At 42.1% G+C, this 22,018-nt stretch overlaps 1 protein-coding gene and 1 pseudogene across 3 annotated transcripts in view; one reads left to right on the forward strand and one right to left on the reverse strand.

Moving 5' to 3' along the window:
• Positions 1-22,018, reverse strand: part of C3H4orf36 (chromosome 3 C4orf36 homolog) — a 56,270-nt gene that overhangs the window by 15,833 nt on the left and 18,419 nt on the right. For 2 of the 3 annotated variants that reach the window (XM_004039080.4, XM_019025114.3), the window contains exon 5: positions 20,888-21,111. The exons of the other annotated variant lie outside the window; for it this stretch is intronic. The gene's annotated coding sequence lies outside the window, so the exon portion shown is untranslated. Of the gene's footprint in view, positions 1-20,887; positions 21,112-22,018 lie in introns of those variants that run through there. 3 annotated transcript variants of the gene reach the window in all.
• LOC101133857 (large ribosomal subunit protein eL6-like) lies at positions 14,875-16,957 on the forward strand (annotated as a pseudogene).

The following is a 22,018-nucleotide window of genomic DNA, read 5'->3' on the forward strand; positions in this document are numbered from 1 at the left end:
CCACATTTTGTAATAGTGCAACGAAGTCACACATGGAGAATCATTCCAATAACTGTTGGCCAGCAAGGTGATTCATCCTAATCTGATCAATTTTTTCACAAGTGGCATTATAAAAGTAATTACCATGGGCATGAAACATATAATAAACTGTGGTAAGTAAGGCTTTCCACTTCTGTTCTTACTCACCACTGAATATGTATGTGAGATGAGACAAACAAACTTGTTGTCAAGTGGAGTGACCGGGCTATGTCGTCAGCATCACATTGTGTCCCAGGAAAGTAGGGTGGATGCCAAGAAATAATTTCTCCAAATTCAGTTGGGATTTCAAAGAGCCAGGATGCACAGACAGAAAAGCTAACTCCGGAAAAAACAACACAGCCAAAGCCACACCTTGTAGCATTAGCAAAGCGTGTCTGCTGGCAATAGAGCAAAAAGAAAAAAACGCCGGTGGAGGAAATGTCAGGAGAGACTAAGAATAATTTCAAGGAGCTTCAGAATTTGTCTCAGTTTTTCTTCTAGTTCTATTAGAATTTGTGTCTAAAGTCAATAATTAAACACCTGTGAGAATAATATGGTATTAGGCACCTAATTATGTCTCATGAAACATGTGAAAACTAATTCCTTCACCCAAAATAATTCAAGGGAGCTGTCACTTGCTTTTGGAGATAAGAGTCTACTTTGCGATACACAACCCTGGCCTCCCAGGGACATCTGGGAATCCTGCAAGGGGATGTGGTAAAGAGCTTGGTCTGGAATGGAGATGGGGTCTGAGGACAGCCTCTGACCACAGTGCCCAGGGCCCCTCTGTGCGTTCTAAGCAGGCACTGCTGGCAAAACCCGACAAGGACTGTATGGTTCTGTGAAACTAAACCTCTGAAAAAGCAGGTGCCACACCCCTTCTCACAGCAGAAAGTTTATTTGTGGGGCACAGGCTAGTAACAAGGCACACTTCATAAACGCCTCTACCTGTCTCAAGAGGGATACTAGCTATGCATTGTTTATTCTTGGATGAGCAAATTCTTTTCCATGACAGAATGCTCAGGACATGCTGACTGTATAAAAATACAAGTTAGATTCAAATGTGAAGTAAATTCTAACTATTTGAAGAAAGAATAAACTGCCTTTGGCAAACAAACCCTGAAGGCAGCTCTGGCCATCCAGCCTCCCTGGAGGTTGCGTATAAGGGGTCAGCACAGGGCGTATTTATGCAGAGCCCTGCAGAGAATGGACACTGAGGAACGGGAAAGGTCTCTGGAAGGCAAGGTGTTCCCAGCTTGAACGATGCAGAGGTGTGGTCAGGCTAAGGAGGAAGGGAGGAGGGAGACAGCTAACATTTTCTGAGCACTTCTCAGGGGTGACAGAGGTGGTGATATGGTTTGGCTGTGTCTCCCCCACACCCAAATCTCATCTTGAATTATAGCTCTCATAATTCCCATGTGTCATGGGAAGAACCTGGTGGAAGGTCATTGAATCATGGGGGCGGGTTTCTCCGTGCTGTTCTCATGATAGTGAATAAGTCTCTCAAGTTCTGATGGCTTGATAAAGGGGAGTTCCCCTACAAACGCTCTTGCCTTTTCTGCCACCATGTAAGACGTGTCTTGCTTCCCCTTCCCCCTCTGCCATGATTGTGAGGCCTCCCCAGCCATGTGGAACTGTGAGTCAATTAAACCTTTTTCCTTTATAAATTACCCAGTCTTGGGTATGTCTTTATTAGCAGCGTAAAAACAGACTAATACAGGTGGCTAGGTGCTTTACACATATGTGGCTATGTCTGGTGAAGCAGAACTTTATTTACTTATTTAGCAAGAGAAGGTGTCAGGGGTGTCTGCCTAGATAATGTCCAAAAGCCCCTTAGTCAACCTTAGTCAACCTTCTTTTTTTTTTTTTTTTTTTTGAGATGGAGTCTCCCACTGTCGCCCCAGGCTGGAGTGCAGTGGAGTGGCGCGATCTCGGCTGACTGCAAGCTCTGCCTCCCGGGTTCATGCCATTCTCCTGCCTCAGCCTTCTGAGTAGCTGGGACTACAGGCGCCCATCACCATGCCCGGCTAATTTTTTGTATTTTTAGTAGAGATGGGGTTTCAGTGTTAGCCAGGATGGTCTTGATCTCCTGACCTTGTGATCTGCCCGCCTCAGCCTCCCAAAGTGTCAACCTTCTTTGTTCCCAGGAAGAGTCACTTGAATCGCCCTTTTTAGTTATACAAATTTAAGTTTTGTATAAGCACCTCCATTCCTGATGAGGATGGTATAAGCGCCCCCATTTCTAATGAGAATGGTGTGATGGGAACTTTTGTGATTGCTGGGTACTCAGTGCTGATAGAGGGGAGGGGGCTAAATATGCATAGCAGCCTTACGGAGCCCCCTGGGAGAGGGAGAAAGGTGACCTTGGCCACTTCTCTTTTAAAATGTAGTGTTGGCCGGGCGCAGTGTCTCATGCCTGTAATCCCAGCACTTTGGGAGGCTGAGCCAGGTGGATCACGAGGTCAGGAAATCGAGACCATCCTGGCTAACACAGTGAAACCCAGTCTCTACTAAAAATACAAAAAAATTAGCCGGGTGTGGTGGCGGGCACCTGTAATTCCAGCTACTCGGGAGGCCGAGGTGGCAGAATGGCATGAACCAGGGAGGTGGAACTTGCAGTGAGCGGAGATCATGCCACCAGACTTCAGCCTGGCAGCCTGCACAACAGAGCGAGACTCCGTCTCAAAAAAAAAAAAAAAGTAGTGTTATCAGAATTTCTCAAAAGAATTAGGATGTTTCTGACTGAGGTCAGCTGGTCCTAACACACACCAGGAAAGACAGGGGTTTCTTGCCTGATGACAGGTTCCTCTGTGTCCAGTCACCCTGGACAGATGCCACAGGACACAATGACTAAGTATATGGATATGACCTGAAGAGAAGTCATCTTGAGAGCCCAGGCTTGGACACCGCCATGTTGTGTGCCAGGACTGGACCGGAAGGGACACGGTGGCAATGGATAAAGGCCCACTGGACTGGGTGGGGCCAATGCATCAAAAGGTCCCAACAGAAACAACCGCAGTGATCCCAGGGCCTACCAGCGGGCTGGTCAGGCTTTTCCAAGTTTCTCCCCGGTGGAGATGGGAAGGAGATTTTCCTGGGAAGAGTAAGCAGTTAGGGTTCTCAGTCAATTTGTAAAGAAGATTTCAAATACAGGATCGCAGACTTCCTGCCCTTATTGGTAAGTAGAGATTCAAATGATTAATTAGAAAATTTTAAAAAGCATGACCAACTTTACATCCCAAGCCAGTGAGGCAGATTATGAGATCCCACTTAATCCTCACATCTATTCTAGGAAGTAACAAAGGCCCATTGGGGCCATATTATTTGTCGAAGATTATTAAGCAGGTAAATTATAACATTGGGATTTAAATCTCAATCTAATTCTCCGCCTGTCCTCGTTTCCTTCCCTGGAGCACACTGAAGTGGAAGCAATGAAAAGCAGTCAAGAGCAAGACCATGCGGAAAAGACTGGCAACCACTTAGGCATAGTTCAGGGGTAAAACACCACTATTTGGCTTAAGGATGGAGAAATAAACTAATCCCTAATCTCTAACATTATCTTCTATTCTCACACACTCAAAAGGCATCTACATATGTTCAATATGTATGCACCTTCATTTTGAGATCCAGTTCTACAAATCACAGGAAGTATTTCATGTACTCCCAGCCTCTGTAAGTAGAATTTGGGGTGAAAGATACTCCTCAGGAAAACCAACAGAAAAGGCTGGGAATGTAAAGTCTGAGGGGAAAGTGCCAAAAGAAAAGGTAACCAGACTTGGCTGTGGAACTGTTTCCCACGCTCTGAAAGGTAGCGCAGAGTAAAACTTCTAGAAGCTTGAAGGACAGAAAAATCCTATAGGTTCAAAAAGAGTTTACGTAAATTCACGAGAGATAAATCCAAAACAGATATAAAGGAAATTGGCAGTAATGGAAAAAGTAGACTGTTTACTCAGACATGACACAAGGTAAAAAGCCAAATTCAGTATTTTTTTAACTCAACAATAAAAACACTATCACTTCCCAGAAAAAAAGACAAAATACTTGAAAAAAAAGTGATCAACATCTTCCATGGTTGTAGTGTCCCTTCCAAAACTCATGTTGACATTTAATTGTCATTTTAACAATGTTGAGAAGTGGGCCCTTAAGAGGTAATTAGGTCATGAGAGCTCTGGATAGATGAATGCTGTTATAGTGGGGAAGAATGGGTTCGTTATAGTGGGAATGCCATGTGATGCCTTCTGACATGTTATGATGCAGCAAGAAGGCCCTGGCCAGATGTGACCCTTTGGGAAGCCCATGATTTTGGGCTTCCCAGCCTCCAGAACCATGAACCAAATAAATATATTTTCTTTATAAATTACTTTGTCTGTGGTACTCTGTTATAGCAGCAGAAAACAGCCAGGCGTGGTGGCTCACACCTGTAATCCCAGCACTTTAGGAGGCTGAGGTGGGAGGATCACCTGAGGTCAGGAGTTCAAGATCAGCCTGACCAACATGATGAAACCCTGTCTCCACTAAAAATACAAAAATTAGCTGGGCGTGGTGGTGGGTACCTGTATTCCCAGCTACTTGGGAGGCTGAGGCAGGAGAATCACATGAACCTGGGAGTGAGAGGTTGCAGTGAGCCAAGATCATGCCATTCCACTCCAGCCTGAGTGACAGAGCAAGACTCCATCTCAAAAAAAAAAAAAAAAGAAAAGAAAAGAAGAAAAGAAACAGAAATTAGGACAACATCACCACTAGTTTTCTTAGTTTTTTTGTTTTTTTGAGACAGGGTTTCATTCTGTCACCCAGGCTGGAGTACAATGGTGCTATTATGGCTCACTGAAGCACTGACCTCTGGAGCTTAGGTGATCTTCCCACCTCAGCTCCCAGGTAGCTGGGACCACAGGTGCACACTACCATGCCTGGTTAATTTTTATATTTTTTGTAGAGATGGGATTTCTCCATGTTGCCCAGGCTGGTTTCGAACTCTTGGGCTTAAGCAATCCCCTCACCTTGGCCTCCCAAAGTGCTGGGACTGCAGGTGCAAGCCACTGCACCTGGCCATCACTACTAATTTTTTTTAAAGTACAGTGAAATAAGATAACATGTTTTGCATAACAATAAGAATATGCAATTTTAAGGTAAATATCCCCAGCTTTTAAGAGTTGAGTGAAAGATACATTCTCATATACTGCAGGTGGGAAATAAAATTCATAAAACCTTTCTGGGTAAAGTCCGGAAATATGTACTAAGAGCCTTTGTTTATTAAGAAGATGTTTTAATAAACGAACTTCAATATTGGCAAAGATTTATTATTTATTTTCGCTCTGTCGCCAGGCTGGATTGCAGTGGCATGATCTCAGCTCACTGCAACCTCTGCCTCCCGGGTTCAAGTGATTCTCCTGCCTCAGCCTCCTGAGTAGCTGGGACTACAGGTGCCACCACGCCCAGCTAATTTTTTTGTATTTTTAGTACAGATGGGGTTTCACCATGTTGGCCAGATGGTTTCCATCTCTTGACCTCGTGATCTGCCCACCTTGGCCTCCCAAAGTGCTAGGATTACAGGTGTGACCCACCGCACCCAGCCAAGATTTATTATTTCTTTGGGGCGGATGTTCCTATTTATAATAGTATTGTTATTTATAAATACATTCCTATTTATAACAGCATATTTATAAAAGCAGAAAACTAGGACAACTTAAATGTCCAAAGAGAGACTGATTAAGTAAATTATAGTACAACCATACAATGAGGTGATATGGAGCTTTTTTTAATGTAAGCGGGAGAGGTACAGTGGCTCACCCCTGTAATCCCAGCACTTTGGGAGGCCAAGGTGGGAGGATCACTTGAGCCCAGGAGTTCAAGACCAGTCTGAGCAACATAGTGAGACTCTGTCTCTACAAAAGAAAATTTTTTAAATTAGCCAGTCCTGGTGGCATGCACCTGCAGTCCGAGCTACTCACGAGACAGAGGTGGAAGAATCACTTGAGCTTGGGAGGTCTAAGCTACACTGAGCCATGATCACACCACTGCACTCCAGCCTGGGTGACAGAGTGACATCCTGCCTCAAAAAATAAAAATTTAAAAAACTTTTTAAAAAGTAAACATTTTAACAAGGAGAAATATTTACAAGATTAAACATGATCATTTTTTCTTATTGATAGGCAAACAGAATGCTCCTAGCCATGTTAAAATAATAAGCAACTAAATGGAGAAACACTAAAATTTTCATAATGATTGCTTCTGTATGCTGAATTAGCGATGATTTGTTCTTCTTTATATTTTTTGTACTATCTGCTATCTTTGAAATGGCTGGCAATTACCATTTTTATAATTGAGAAAAAAGGAACTGAAGGAAAAGGAATAAAAATAGGAGTCGTGGTTATTTCCAGTAACTCCTACAGGCTGATAACATCCTGATGACTCCATGAGGAGCTGGACTGTTGAGATGACTCAATTGTCTTTGTTCTTAGGATTTTACAAGGGAGCCTAATAAATACCACAGCTTCCAGTAAGCGATGCCTGCAGAAAATGAAATGCAAGGACATGAGAAGAATGGACAGGCCAAGTCAGGACCTAGAGGCCAAGTCAGGACCTGGAGAAGGGTAGTAGATGGGACTGCAAAGTGCTTAGCCTGAAATGGCACCTGCTCCACCTTCAGGATAAAATGACCAGAAGGTAAAACAAAGCATCCTGTCAACAAAACTAACTGGAAAGACTTGTTTACCCTGCACTGGTAGCATGCTATTTATAGTATTATTTGTGGTCCTTTTCCCAACAATCTTTTCTGACTGCAGCTCATCAGATCAGATGTTATTAAGCTTATAACCATAAATTCTCATCGCCTACTTAAATCCTAGAATTATGAGAAGAAAATGTATTACTAGTTGTAATAAATGAGATTAATGGGGTTTGTCAGCCATGAGAGCAAATTACTGATACTGATTTTCTATGATAATAACTGCCATTTGTTGAGTCTTTCCTAAACATATTACCTGAGGACCTATCACAGGGTCTTCCATGTAGCAGGTCCCTTAGGTAATTCATATCCTCCTCCCAACAACCTTATCAAGTAGGTATCATTATTACCTTCATTGGCCCATAAGTGAAGAAAGGCTGATTGCAATTAAGCAACTTACCACAGACTAAGGTAGTAAACAGAACAGCAAGATGGTAGAGGTTGACTCCTGAGCCTATACTGTATATGAAAAGTAAAATAATAAAAGTTCATGGGTTTCACTTGTATAAAATATTATTCTTGCCACTCAAACTAAACCACATCCTGATTACTACTACTCACCTTGCCAACCCTAAACCTTTAATTCATGTGCCTTTCGAGGTCTAAATACAGGTGCATGGAAAACATGTTAACTGGCATTCTGAAAGAATAATATCCAGGCTGAAAGGGTAGTATTTTAATTTATAGGTCTGAATAACTTTTATTTTGAAGTAATTACCTGATTAAAACATTCATGATCCTAAATACAGAAAATATTTCCCAGCACTCATCCTAGGTTCTAAACTACTTTACAGTGGCCTCCCTAAAAGAATACATAAGCAAAACAGATCCTTCACCACGTCAACCAAGAGCCCCCAAGAAAGGAGATGAAACCAGAGCAAATGAGACATTTTTCACTAATAGTAAAGTGGTCATTTATCCTTTCCTTATACTTTCTAAACAGAAGTTCAACCCTAAGGCCATAACTACAAAGGAATAGAAGTATTTTTCTTCATCCTAAATTGCTAGGCCAGGAGGATATGCACCTAACACTCTAGACAAAACTAATCTGAACAAAGAGTGCTGTTGAGCTCAAGCATTTCTTAGGAAAACTAGAGATCAATCCCAGGCATCTGGTATAAACTTCCAGCCTTCTCATCTGACCATTTCTAGCTACTATGCCTGGGGCATTTTAAGTGCTCAGTAAATATTAGCTATTGTGGTGATCATTGTTATTAATAACATCTGTTTCATCTAACCCAGAAAAATAACAATGTCAGGATCAAAAAAAAAAAAAAAAAAAAGGCTACTCCTTTGCTCCTGCTTCCAATTTTCTGATTTGTTTTCCAAAGCCTTTTGTTAGTAAAACTTAGAAATTTCTTTCAAATACTAAAAGGGTCATGAGAAAACAAAAAATATATATACTTATGTGATCTCATGACAAATGAAGGCCACCATTAGGAAATAACTCTCCTCTTAGTTTGAAGGAAGTTATGTCAGCTATTTCTACTACTTGTGTAAAGTAATTCCACAAACTGCAGTGCTAGAATTCTGACACTCCCCTGGGTACACCTGAGTTTTGATGCAACAGAGCACCTGGGAAAGGAGGTGGCAGTGCAGGTGAACCAGGCTAGGAAATGTTTGGTCATTTGTTGGGTTCACAGTACGCTTGTCTTACCTGTTCTACATAGTTGGTGAGAGTGGGAGAGTAAATTTAAATTCCAACAGGAAATAGATATACGGTGAGCAATCTCTGAAACAGTAAGAGAGAGGGAATTTTCTTCTGGCACTTGGAAGGAGTTAATTTTATAGAGTTAACGGGATGCGGGAAAAAATGGCACTTGCAACTGAAGTCTACAAAGGCGACATCTACATTTGAATGTTGTGAAAGTTTCAAAGTGAAAAGCAATCCTTTAGCATGGAGGTGGATGATTAGAAGCAAACGCCTGGTGGCTCACACTTCTAATCTCAGCATTTCAGGAGGCTGAGGGGGGGGTGGATGGCTTGAGCTCAGGAGTTCGAGACTAGCCTGGGCAACATGGTGAAACCCCTTCTCTACAAAAATACAAAAATTAGATGGGCATGGTGGCAAATGTCTGTAGTTCCAGCTACTCAGACGGCTGAGGCACAAGAATCGCTTGCACTTTCCAGACGAAGGTTGCAGTGAGCCAAGATCATGCCATTGCACTCCAGCCTGGGCGAAAGAGAGACCCTGTCTCCAGAAAAAAAAAAAAAAAAAAAAAAGCAAAGGAGAGGGACTGACACTAAGAAGAACAGTAGGAGCCTATTAGGATAAAATCTCAAAATAGAGCCTGAGGCCCCCAGTAGAATGGCTTATACAGCTTGTTCCTTCTCTAGGATTAATTCAGACTAATATTATGCCCTTTGTTACAAATACAGAAGACTAAGATCACTAGATTCTTTGCTTAAACACTGCTGGTGGGAAAGTAAATTAGTACAACCTCTATGGCTAACAGTAGGGAGATTTCTCAAAGAATTAAAAGTACATCTACCATTTAATCCAGGAATGTCACTACTGGGCAACTACCCAAAGGAAAAGAAGTCATTATATTAAAAAGACAACTGCACACATATGTTTATGACAGTACAATTCACAACTGCAAAGATATGGAATCAACCTGTGACCACCAACTGATGAGTGGATAAAGAAAATATGGTATGATATATGCCACAGAATAGTATACAGCCAAAAAAAAAAAATCTTTCGCAGCAACTTGGATGGAACTGGAGGCCATTATCGACGGAAATGAAGTAACTCAGGAACAGAAAACCAAATACCGAATGTTCTCACTTATAAGTGGGAGCTAAGCTATGGATGTACAGCAGAGTGGTATAATGAACATTAGAGAATCAGAGCAGGGTGGGGGGTAATAAGGGATTGAAAACTACCTATTGGGTACAATCTACACTATTCAGGTGATGGGTGCACTAAAAACCCAGACTTCACCACTATAAAATTCATCCATGTAACCAAAAACCACCTGTACCCCTAAAGCTACTGAAATAAAAAAATTAATAAATAAATAAAATTTAAAAATAAAAAAGGCTGGGCATGGTGGCTCATGACTGTAATCCTAGCACTTTGGGAGGCCAAGGGGGGTGGATTGCTTGAGGCCAGGAGTTCAAGATCAGCCTGACCAACATGGTGAAACCATGTCTCTACTAAAAACACAAAAAGTGCCGGGCGTGGTGGCACTCGCCTGTATTCCCAGCTACTCAGGAGGCTGAGGCAGGAGAATTGCCTGAATCTGGGAGGTGGAGGTTGCAGTGAGCCAAGACTGCACCACTGGACTCCAGCCGGGGCAATAAGAGCGAGACTCCATCTAAAAAAAAAAAAAAAATCACTATTTTTTTTACAGGTTTTAGGACACTTGCTAAAAATGGCCCTGCTGCCCAGAAGGCCTGCTGTGGCCCAGAACTGCCAGAGATTGGATAGGGAAATTTATCTTATTCCAAATTTTAGTATGGGGCCCACTTGCCCCTATACAAGCCATGTCTTCAATGTGAGCTTTTGCAATCATAAAGCTGATGTTTGGATTTCCTACCTGTTTACGCTTTGGTATTATTGCATATTTGGTCCAGATCCTAGACAAAGAACAAGGGTATCACATTTTTGGTGCCCGTCAAAACTCTAGCATCCAGTATAATTGACCAGAATTGTTGAGAATTAGGGTGGAATATGGAGACCAAAATAACAAGGATTCTGGTGGGGCCAGGGTATATGGCTTTGGGCCTTGGATTCAAGAGGCAGGCTGGGCATTTTAACCTTGAAAATCTCCAGAGATTATTTCTGGGTAATAAGACTCAACTTTACAATTGTGCAGTTGGATTTTTAACTATTATGACCTGAGCAAGCAGTTTAAGCCCAAGAAACTAATCACATGAGATATGAGATTTTCACTCTGATTGGTCACTGAAGCTATGAAAGCTCTTCAATTGCTGGGTTTTTTTTGGGTTTTTGTGGGGTGGGGGGGGGTGTTTTGTTTCGAGACAGTGTCTTACTGTCACACAGGCTGAAGTGCAGTGGTGTGATCATAGCTCAGTATCACCTCAATTCCTGGGCTCAGGTCATCTTGAGTGCTGTTTTTAGAGACAAAAGCCCATATTTACTGGGCCTGAAGCAAATTGTACATAGGCCTCACCCACCTTAAGTAAAGTGAAGTTCTTTATCAAATACGTGGGTCAGCAAGGGCCTTACTTAGCACAATGCTGGCTGAAAGCAGCCTCAGCAAACCCTGGCTACATAAGTACTAAGTAAGCAACACCTACTAGTCCCAGTAAGCAAGACATGCAGGCTACAGAATCATAGTGTGTTGTGAAAAAAGAAAAAAAAAAAAAGCCACACATTCAGGCATCAGCAGGTCCTAGAGGCCTTAATGAGAGCAGAGTGTCAGCAGGGTATCAGCAGATATCGGCAGGCCGTGCAGGCCCCAGGTCAAAAGTGGACCAAATAAGTATCTCAACAGCACAGGCTTCTGGAAAATAATGAACTTTGAAGTGACAGAAATCTAGACTTGCGTCTCATCACTCCCTTAAAAGTTGCATCACCTTGAGGCAGGGCACAGAGGCTCATGTCTGTAATCCCAACACTTTGGAAGGCCAAGGCAGACGGATCACTTGAGCCCAGGAGTTCGAGACCAGCCTAGGCAATAAGGCGAAACCCTTATTTTGGCGAAAAATGCCAAAATTAGCTAAGGCAGTTGTGGGTGCCTGCAATCCCAGCTACTCCTTAGGCTGGGGTGGGAGAATTGCTTCAGACCAGGAGTCGAGGCTGCAGTGAGCCGTGATTGGGACATTGCACTCCATCGATAGAGTGAGACCTTGGTCTCAAAAAGAAGAAAAAAAGGCTGTGTCACCTTGGGTAAGTTACAGATCCTTCACCTAGCCCCCCAGTTCCCTCAGAACTAAAACAGAGATTTGAAAATGTAACCAACTAAACATGCACCTATAAGCCAGCCATTTCTCTCCTGGAGGTATTTACTCCAAAGAAATGAGAGCATATGCCCAGATAACACTCACAGCAGCTTTATTTGTAAGCACTGAGAACTAGAAGCAACCCAAATGTTTATCAATAAGTTCCTGGATAAATGAAGTGTGATATATCCTGACAATAGAATCCTACTCAGCAATAAAAAGGAACACACATGCAATAACATGGATGAATCTTAAAATAATTATGCTGAATACAAGAAACCAAAATATAGTATATACTGAATGATTCTATTTATATAAAATTCTCAAAATGCAAACCAATTTATAGTGCCAGAAAGCAGATCCGTGGTTGCCTAGAGGCTGGCGGTGGGAGAACAGTGAGAAGAGATGGATTACAAGGGGCACAAGGAATCTCTTGGGCCAATGGCATGTTCATTACCTTCACTGTGAGTGTGTCCCACAGGTGCAAACACATGTCAAAACTCATCAAATTGTACACCTTAAGCAGGTGCAGTTTATGTCACAGCCAATTACACCTCAATAAAGCTGAAAAAATATGTGGGTCAAAGAATATATAAGAGAGAACAGCAGACTCAAACCCCTTGAGCACTCTTCAAAAGTGGCACCTTTTTGGTCATTTGTGGTGACTCACACCTGTAATCCCAGCACTTTCGGTGAATCTCTTGAGTCAGGAGTTCCAGACCATCCTGGGCAACATGGCGAAACGCAATCTCTACTAAAGATACAAAAAATTAGCCGGGCATTACCAAAACAGAGATATAGACCAATGGAACAGAACAGAGCCCTCAGAAATAATGCCGCGTATCTACAACTATCTGATCTTTGACAAACCTGACAAAAACAAACAATGGGGAAAGGATTCCCTATTTAATAAGTGGTGCTGGGAAAACTGGCTAGCCATATGTAGAAAGCTGAAACTGGATCTCTTCCTTACACCTTATACAAAAATCAATTCAAGATGGATTAAAGACTTACGTGTTAGACCTAAAACCATAAAAACCCTAGAAGAAAACCTAAGCAACACCATTCAGGACATAGGCATGGGCAAGGACTTCATGTCTAAAACACTAAAAGCAATGGCAACGAAAGCCAAAATTGACAAATGGGATCTAATTAAACTAAAGAGCTTCTGCACAGCAAGAGAAACCATGATCACAGTGAACAGGCAACCTACAGAATGGGAGAAAATTTTTGCAACCTACTCATCTGACAAAGGGCTAATATCCAGAATCTACAATGAACTCAAACAAATTTACAAGAAAAATACAAATAACCCCATCAAAAAGTGGGCAAAGGATATGAACAGACACTTCTCAAAAGAAGACATTTATGCAGCCAAAAGACACATGAAAAAATGCTCATCATCACTGGCCATCAGAGAAATGCAAATCAAAACCACAATGAGATATCATCTCACACCAGTTAGAATGGCGATCATTAAAAAGTCAGGAACAACAGGTGCTGGAGAGGATGTGGAGAAATAGGAACACTTTTACACTGTTGGTGGGACTGTAAACTAGTTCAACCATTGTGGAAATTGGTGTGGCGATTCCTCAGGGATCTAGAACTAGAAATACCATTTGACCCAGCCATCCCATTACTGGGTATATGCCCAAAGGATTATAAATCATGCTGCTATAAAGACACATGCACACGTATGTTTATTGTGGCACTACTCACAACAGCAAAGACTTGGAACCAACCCAAATGTCCAACAATGATAGACTGGACTAAGAAAATGTGGCACATATACACCATGGAATACTATGAAGCCATAAAAAATGATGAGTTCATGTCCTTTGTAGGGACATGGATGAAATTGGAAATCATCATTCTCAGTAAACTATCACAAGAACAAAAAACCAAACACCGCATATTCTCACTCATAGGTGGGACCTGAACAATGAGAACACATGGACACAGGAAGGGGAACATCACACTCTGGGGACTGTTGTGGGGTGGGGGGAGGGGGATGGGATAGCATTGGGAGATATACCTAATGCTAGATGACAAGCTGGTGGGTGCAGCGCACCAGCATGGCACATGTATGCATATGTGACTAACCTGCACATTATGCACATGTACCCTAAAACTTAAAGTATAATAATAATTAATTAATTAATTAATTAAAAAAAAAAAAGAAAGCACAGGGCCTGGTAGGCCGTGGGGAAGGGCATTACTCAGGGAAGTGACAGGATCTTTTTGGCAATAACATGACTGCCATTTTTAAAAGATCACTTTGGCTGTTGAGGACAGACTATAGGAAAGTCAAAAATGAAAGCAAGGAGGTCAGTTAAGAGGCCTTCTCCATATTCCAAACAAGAGATGATGGAGACTAGGGTGAGGATGATAGAGGTAAGAGAGAAATTGATACATGTGGAATATATTCAGGAGGTAGAGCCCATGATACTTGCCAATAGATTGGACCAAAGAGGAAATGAAGGACCTGGAGGAATCACAGATGACCCCCTGGGTTTCTGGCCTAAGCAATGGAATAAAAATGGTGCCATTTACTGGAATGGGAAAGAAGATAACTGTTCTTAGAACTACAATGAAAAGAGTATATTATGTACAGTGGCTCATGCCTGTAATCTCAGCACTTGGGAGGCTGAAGCACGAGGATCATTTGAGGCCACGAGTTTGAAGCTGCAGTGAGCCATGATGGTGCCACTGCACTCCAGCCTGAGCAACAAAGCAAGACCGTGTTTCTAAATAAAATAAAATAAAAAGATGAAAAGAGGTTAGAGAAACCTCTGTCCTAGGGAAAGCAAGATCCTGAGATACAGACAATGAACAAAGGGGAGCCTTTTCCCCTCCATTCTTGCTGCTCTGTCAACTGATGGTGTAAGTCCTGCCTCATCAAGAGTCTGGCCCAGCCCCAGCCCCAGACTTTCTTCTCCTCCTGATGTTAGAACTCTGCTCTCCTCTTTCTTGCCCCTTTCTCCCTTGCAGTTGTGGTAACGACTAAAGAATATAAATAGAATGCCTAGAAGAGTTTCAAGTACATAATAAATTCTTGTTAATTTTTTTCTTTCTTCTGTTTTTTCTTTGTTATTAGATAAAATGTTTTCACGGATAAAATTTTAATACACTTTGTCAACTGAAAATAAAAAGATTCCATAAATTCCAATCATTCACTGTTAAATTTCTATGCTGAGTTCTCTTTCCCATCTTGCAAGATGGTGGGCGAAAAGGTTGAGAAGCCAGATCCTAAAGAGAAGAAACCAGAAGCCAAGAAGGCTGATGCTGGTGGCAAGGTAAAAAGGGGCAGCCTCAAGACTAAAAAGCCCAAGAGGGAGAAGCCCCATTGCAGCTGAAATCCTGTCCTTGTCACAGGAATTGGCAGGTATTCCCAATCAGCCATGTTTTCCAGAAAGGCCATGTACAAGAGGAAGCACTCAGCTGCTGAATCCAAGGTTGAAAAGAAAAAGAAGTTCTTGCAACTATTACAAAACCAGTTGGTGGTGACAAGAACGGTGGTACCCAGGTGGTTAAACATCGCAAAATGCCTAGATATTATCCTACTGAAGATGTGCCTCAAAAGCTGTTGAGCCACGGCAAAAAAACCGTTCAGTCAGCACGTGAGAAAACTGTGAGCCAGCATCACCCCTGGGACCATTCTGATCACCCTCACTGGGCACCACAGAGGCAAGAGGGTGGTTTTCCTGAAGCCACTGGCTAGTGGCTTGTTACTTGTGACTGGACCTCCGCTCTTCAACCAAGATTCTCTACAAAGAACATGCCAGAAATCTGTCACTGCCACCTCAACCAAAATTGATAATCAGCAATGTAAAAATCCCAAAACATCCTGCTGACGCTTACTTCAAGAAGAAGCAGCTGTGGAAGCCCAGAAACAGGAAGGTGAGATCTCCAACACAGAAAAAGAGAACTACGAGATTACAGAGCGGCACCAAATCGATCAGAAAGCTGTGGACTCACAAATTTTACCAAAAATCAAAGCTATTCCTCAGCTCCAGGGCTATCTGTGATCTGTGTTTGCCCTGACGAATGGAATTTATTCTCACAGGCCAGGCGCGGTAGCTCACACCTGTAGTCCCAGCACTTCAGGAGGCTGAGGCCGGTAGATCGCTGGAGCTCAGGAGTTCAAGGCCAGCCTGGGCAACATGGCAAAACAGCATCTCTACTAAAAACACAAAAAAGAAAATTAGCCAGGTGTGGTGACGCATGACTGTGGTCCCAGCTACTGGGAAGGCTGAGGTGGGAGGATCACGTGACCAACGAGGCAGAAGTTGCAGTGAGCCAAGATCATGCCACTGCACTTCAGCCTGGGCAACAGAGTGAAACACTGTCTCAAAAAAAAAAAAAAAAAAAAAAAAGAAAGAAAGAGAAAAAAAAGAAATCTATCCTCACAAATTGGTGTTCTGAATTTCTTAAGAACCTAAGTAAATAACTGATTTTAAAAATTATACGCCAAACTATTTTTCATTTTAAAAAAATTACAGCACGCAGGCCAGGCGTGGTGGCTCATGCCTGTAATCCCAGCACTTTGGGAAGCCGAGGCAGGTGGATCACTTGAGGTTAGGAGTTCGAGACAAGCCTGGCCAATGTGGTGAAACCCCATCTCTACTAAAAATACAAAAATTAGGGCCAGGCATGGTGGCTCACGCCTGTAATCCCAGCATTTTGGGAGGCAGAAGCAGGCAGATCACGAGGTCAGGAGATCAAGACCATCCTGGCCAAGATGATGAAACCCCATCTCTACTAAAAATACAAAAAATTAGCCAGACATGGCGGCACATGCCTGTAATCCCAGCTACTCGGGAGGCTGAGGCAGGAGAATTGCTTGAACCCGGGAGGTGGAGGTTACAGTGAGCCGAGATCGCGCCTCTGCACTCCAGGCTGGGTGACAGAGCAAGACTCCACCTCAAAGAAAAAAAAGATTACAGCACGCAATTCACTGGGGTTTAGATATCCGGTTCATTTTTTTCTCAAGATCTGCCTCCTCTATGCTGCCAGCCAAGGTTTTAGGCTGTTTGTTATCTCTCTTTTATTCTGCGTAGTCTCCCTGGATGAGCTCAAAGACATCCATGGCTTCAGTTTTCATCTCTCTACTTTCCCTTTCCTGAACAGCACATCTGTAAAGCCCACTGCTACTGGAGATCTCCACTCGAGTGTCTCCTGAGAGCTTCAAACACCAACCTAACGAAAACGAAATGTATCTCCTACACGCCCAAGACAATTCTTCCTTTCCCATTCTCTCTGATGACAGCATGTACCCCATGGCCCAAGCCCACAATCTAGAAGTCATCCTAGGTTCCTCCCTTTCATTCACTCGCATCCTTTTTCCTAAGCTATGCTGTGATTTCTACTTCTTCCACGACTCCTGAGTCAAAGCCACATCATCTACTGCACCTTCACTTCCTTAAGTCATGTACTTTGTCACACCTGGATTCCTGGGAGAGCTTTTCACATGACAGATGGAGATAAAAAATAAGCAGAAAAAATAGCCTTGAGGGAACACATACAATGCAGGGAGAAGAAATCTATTTTATATCCTCACAGATAAGAAAAAATAAGCAATTATGAATAAAACAGGTTACCTTTTACAAAGGAGAAGGGCAAGTATTCAGAGAAAAAAATAAAAATATAGTAGCAGAAAAGAAAAACTTATGGTGGTTGGAGGACAAAACTGAAAGGATCTCCCACAAATTGCAGCAAAAGGCAAAGGGATAAAAAACAAGAGAGAAAAGATAAAAATTTAGAAGGCCAGTGCAGTACATGAATAATAGTACTTCCTCTAGAAAGTACAGGGAAAACGAAAAGATAGAAATATATACGAATTAATTTTTAAGATAATTTCTTAGAAGTGAGGGACATGAGTTTCTAGATTGCAAGGGTTTGAAGCAAGTCAGGTATAATGGATAATGGTAAGAGTAGCTAACACGAACAGTGTTAGGGCTTCCTCTGTGCCAGGCACTGTTCTAACTGCTTTAATATATTTAACTCATTTCCTTGTCAAAACCATCATTATCTACCTTTTACAGATGTAGAAATTAAAGCTGAGAAAAATTAAATAACCTGTCCAAGACAATACAGTCAGTAAGTGATGAAAGTGGCATTCAACTCCAGCTGGCCCACGCCCTACACTCAATGCTCTAAATCACTGTACTATACTGGATGTGAATAGACTTACACCATGATTCCTATCAGGACACTGGGATCTAGGGGAAGATGCCATAAGCTTCCAGGGAGAAAAAGCAGGTCTCATGGAAGGATCCACAGTAAAGATGGTTTCAGAATGCTGACAATAATAAAACTAAAAAGAAATGAACAGGCTGGGCATGGTGGCTCACACCTATAATCCCAGCACTTTGGGAGGCCAAGGCAGGCGGATCACCTGTGGTCAGGAGTTCAAGACCAGCCTGGCCAACATCGCTAAACCCTATCTCTACTAAAAATACAAAAATTAGCCGGACATGGTGGCATGTGCCTATAATCCCAGCTACTAGGGATGCTGAGGCAGGAGAATCACTTGAACCCTTAAGGCGGAGGTTGCAGTGAGCCGAGACTGCGCCACTGCACTCCAGCCTGGGTGACAGAGCAAGACTCCGTCTCAAAAAAAAGAAAAAAAGAAAGAAAGAAAGAAAAAGAAATGAACAAACCCTTCAAAATTTTGTAGGAACATTATTTACAACCTACAGTGCTATACCTAGCCAAGCTGTCAATGATATCTTGAGAGTAAAATAAAGACTCTAGATAAGAAGAACTCAAAAAATTTTCCTCCCATGTACCCTATCTCAAGTAACTACTGGAGAGGATGCTGCACCAAAATAAAGCAACAAACCAAGAAAGAGGATGACCACACAAGAAACAGGGGCATCTGCACAGAAGAGAGTGGAGTGAATCCCCAGGCGGATAATGTCAAAATCACAGAAGGAGAGTTTGTTCTGAGTATGAAAATAAACAGTCCAGGTTAGAGCAGGACAAGACTTCTTACGGGCCTTCTCAGGAAGGTGAAATAGAATAAAACACATCAGAATGTTTTGACAGGACTAACAACTGGCAATGAGCACGGAGTTAATAAATAAATATTACACGATAAATGCATGGAAAACTAAGCAATTACTAAATCCAATTACTAAATTTCTAAATCCTGCAAAAAGAAAGTAACAGGGAAGGAAAATTAATCATGGTTTGCTACATAGATCAGTTCTGAAATGTTCACATACTGCTGTGGTATGAATGTTTATGTCTCCCAAATATTGTATGTTGAAATCCTAATTCCCAAGGTAATGATATTTAAGAGCCTTTTGGAAGGTGATTAGGTCACAAAGATGGAGCCCTCATGAATGGGATTAATGCCCTTATATAAGAAGCTACTCGGAGCTAGCTGGTCCCTTCCACCATGTAAAGACACAGGTAGGGAACTGTGGACTCAAGAAACAGTTCCTGTCTTCACATGCGTTCCTATCCTTGTGGATAGGAACTATCTATTATGAACAGGACCTCACCAGGCATCTGCTGACTCCTTGATCTTGGACTTTCCAGTTTCCATAACTGCAAAAAATAAATTTCTGTTTTGTATAAACAGTATTTTGTTTTATCAGCCCAAATGGACTAACACAATAGTCACAATAATGTTAACATTTAATACTGATCTAAGACAAATTATAATATAATCTAATGACATAGAGGGAAAAGGAAATGTTCTACATCTGTGGTAAGGTTAAGAAAAAAAATAGGCCGGGCACGGTGCCTCACACCTGTAATCCCAGCATTTTGGGAGGCTGAGGCAGATGAATGACTTGAGGTCAAGAGTTTGAGACCAGCCTGGCCAACATGGTGAAACCCGGTCTCTACCAAAAACACAAAAATTAGCCGGGTGTGGTGGCACGTGCCTGTAATCCCAGCTACTAGGGAGGCTGAGGCAGGAGAATCACTTGAACCTGGGAGGCAGAGGTTGCAGTGAGCCAAGATTGTGCCATTGCACTCCAGCCTGGGCAACAAAGTGAGACTCCGTCTCAAGAAAAAAAAAAAAAAGAAAAAATGTTATCATCTATACTGGGAAGTCAATAGATTGTGCCTAGAAAGAAAAGAAAAAACAAACAAACAAACAAGAAGTAGTAATACCGCCGTGGTATTTCAAGTTTTCGAGTCATGGAGGTAAATAACAACATAGGTAAAGTACGTGAAATTAGTTGACTCTGCAGAGGTAGAACTGAGTGGCAGTGGTATAGAAAACTATTATTTTATTTTATTTATTTATTTATTATTTTTTTGAGATGGAGTCTCGCTCCGTGGCCCAGGCTGGAGTACAGTGGCGAGATCTTGGCTCACTGCAACCCCCACCTCCCTGGTTCAAGCAATTCCCCTGCCTCAGCCTCCTGAGTAGCTGGGATTACAGGCGCACACCACCATGCCCAGCTAATTTTTTTGTATTTTTAGTAGAGACAGGGTTTCACCATGTTGGCCAGACTGGTCTCCAACTCCTGATCTCAGGCGATCCATCCACCTCAGCCTCCCAAAGTGTTGGGATTACAGGCGTGAGCCACTGTGCCTGGCCTATTTTATTTTAAGACAGGGTTTTTTTCTGTTGCCCAGGCGGGAGTACAGTGATGCAGTCATAGCTCACTGTAACCTCGAATTCCTGAGCACTCAAGGGATCCTCCCACTTTAGCCTCCCAAGTGGCTGGGACTACAGTCATGTCTGGCTGATTTTTTTTTTTTTTTTTTTTTTTGCTTTTGTAGAGATGGGGTTTCACTCTTTTGTTCAGACTGGTCTTGAACTCTTGGCCTCAAGAGATCCTCCCACCTCAGCCTCCAAAAGTGCTGGGATTACAGGCATAAGCCACCATGACCAGCTTGGAAACTACTGTTTTAAAAAACAAATCTTTATTTAAAATACATTTACAGAAGCCGGGCAGAGTGGCTCACGCCTGTAATCCCAGCACTTTGGGAAGCCAAGGCGGGTGGATCACCTGAAGTCAGGAATTCAAAACCAGCCTGGCCAACATGCCAAAACCCCGTCTCTACTAAAAATACAAAAATTAGCCAGGCGTGGTGGCTTACACCTCTAGTCCCAGCTACTCAGGAGGCTGAGGCATGAGAATCACTTGAACCCAAGTGGCGGAACTTGCAGCGAGCTGACATTGTGCCCCTGCACTCAGCCTGGGCAACAGAGTAAGACTCAGTCTCAAAAAAATAAATAAATAAAAATAATATAAAATAAAATACATTTATAACTGGCAATGTTTAAAAAGAGAAACAAACTGAGTTCCACTGAAATTACGAGATTGTCTCCGTCTCTGGGCGGGCCGTGGGAGGCTTCCTGAGATGGGGGCCGGGCCAGGATGGCTGCAGCGGCGGCCGGGGCCGGGAGCGGGTCCTGGGAGGCCCAGGAGAAGCAGTTCCCGCCCGCGCTGCTGAGTTTCTTCATCTACAATCCGCGCTTCAGGCTGCGCAAAGGAGAGGGGGAAAATAAGATTTTATTTTATCATCCAAATGAGGTAGAAAAAATGAAAAGATTAGAAATGTCGGATTGTGTGAAGCTATTGTACAGTTTACAAGGACCTTTAGCCCTTTAGCCCATCAAAACCTGCAAAATCTTTACATACACAGAAGAACAGACAGTTCTTCAATGAACCAGAAGAAAATTTCTGGATGGTCATGGTATTTACATACACAGTGTATCTTTCTGAAATTGTATGGTGAAGTTATGGGTGATCTTTACTATTCAGAATTTAGGAAAGTTCTCTGGCTGTTGCATCCAAGTAAAATTAAAATAAAATTGGTTGCAATTTTAAAATAAAAAAAAGATTTTCTCATGGATATACAACTAATTGGGACAGGGAAGAATCTAGAACCCAGATCTACTAAAACCTAGAGTTTTCTCTCTATTACTATCTTATCTAAATCTGATTTTTAAGAAATCAAAACTAACAGCAACAATGCCAGATATATTGCGCAGTAGATTTGCGGACTTTAGATTTTAAAATATTAACAGTTTTCAAATAAACTATTGGAAGTATTATCCCTGAGACTAGATGGATTAGTGACAGTGACCCTAAAAGGAAAGAGTTCAGGCCGCTCAGTGGGATGTGAACTACAAAAATAAAAATACAGCATGAATCTTGTCACAGTCCAAAACATATGTTGATACAGCTGGAGATTGTTAATTTTTAAAGAAAATTGAATTGGTTTTGATTTCCAAAGAAATGAAAACACACTAAATTTCTGCTAACAACTATCTTTGGTTGTGTAATCGTAAAATGGTCTTTTTCCACATTTTAACCAGTTAACAATCCAGCTCTAATATTTATGATAATTGCTGAGATGGAGGAAAATTAGTCAAAATGTCAGAAA

Source organism: Gorilla gorilla, chromosome 3 (genome assembly GCF_029281585.2).
Source record: "Gorilla gorilla gorilla isolate KB3781 chromosome 3, NHGRI_mGorGor1-v2.1_pri, whole genome shotgun sequence".
NCBI classification, from domain to species: Eukaryota; Metazoa; Chordata; class Mammalia; order Primates; family Hominidae; genus Gorilla; species Gorilla gorilla.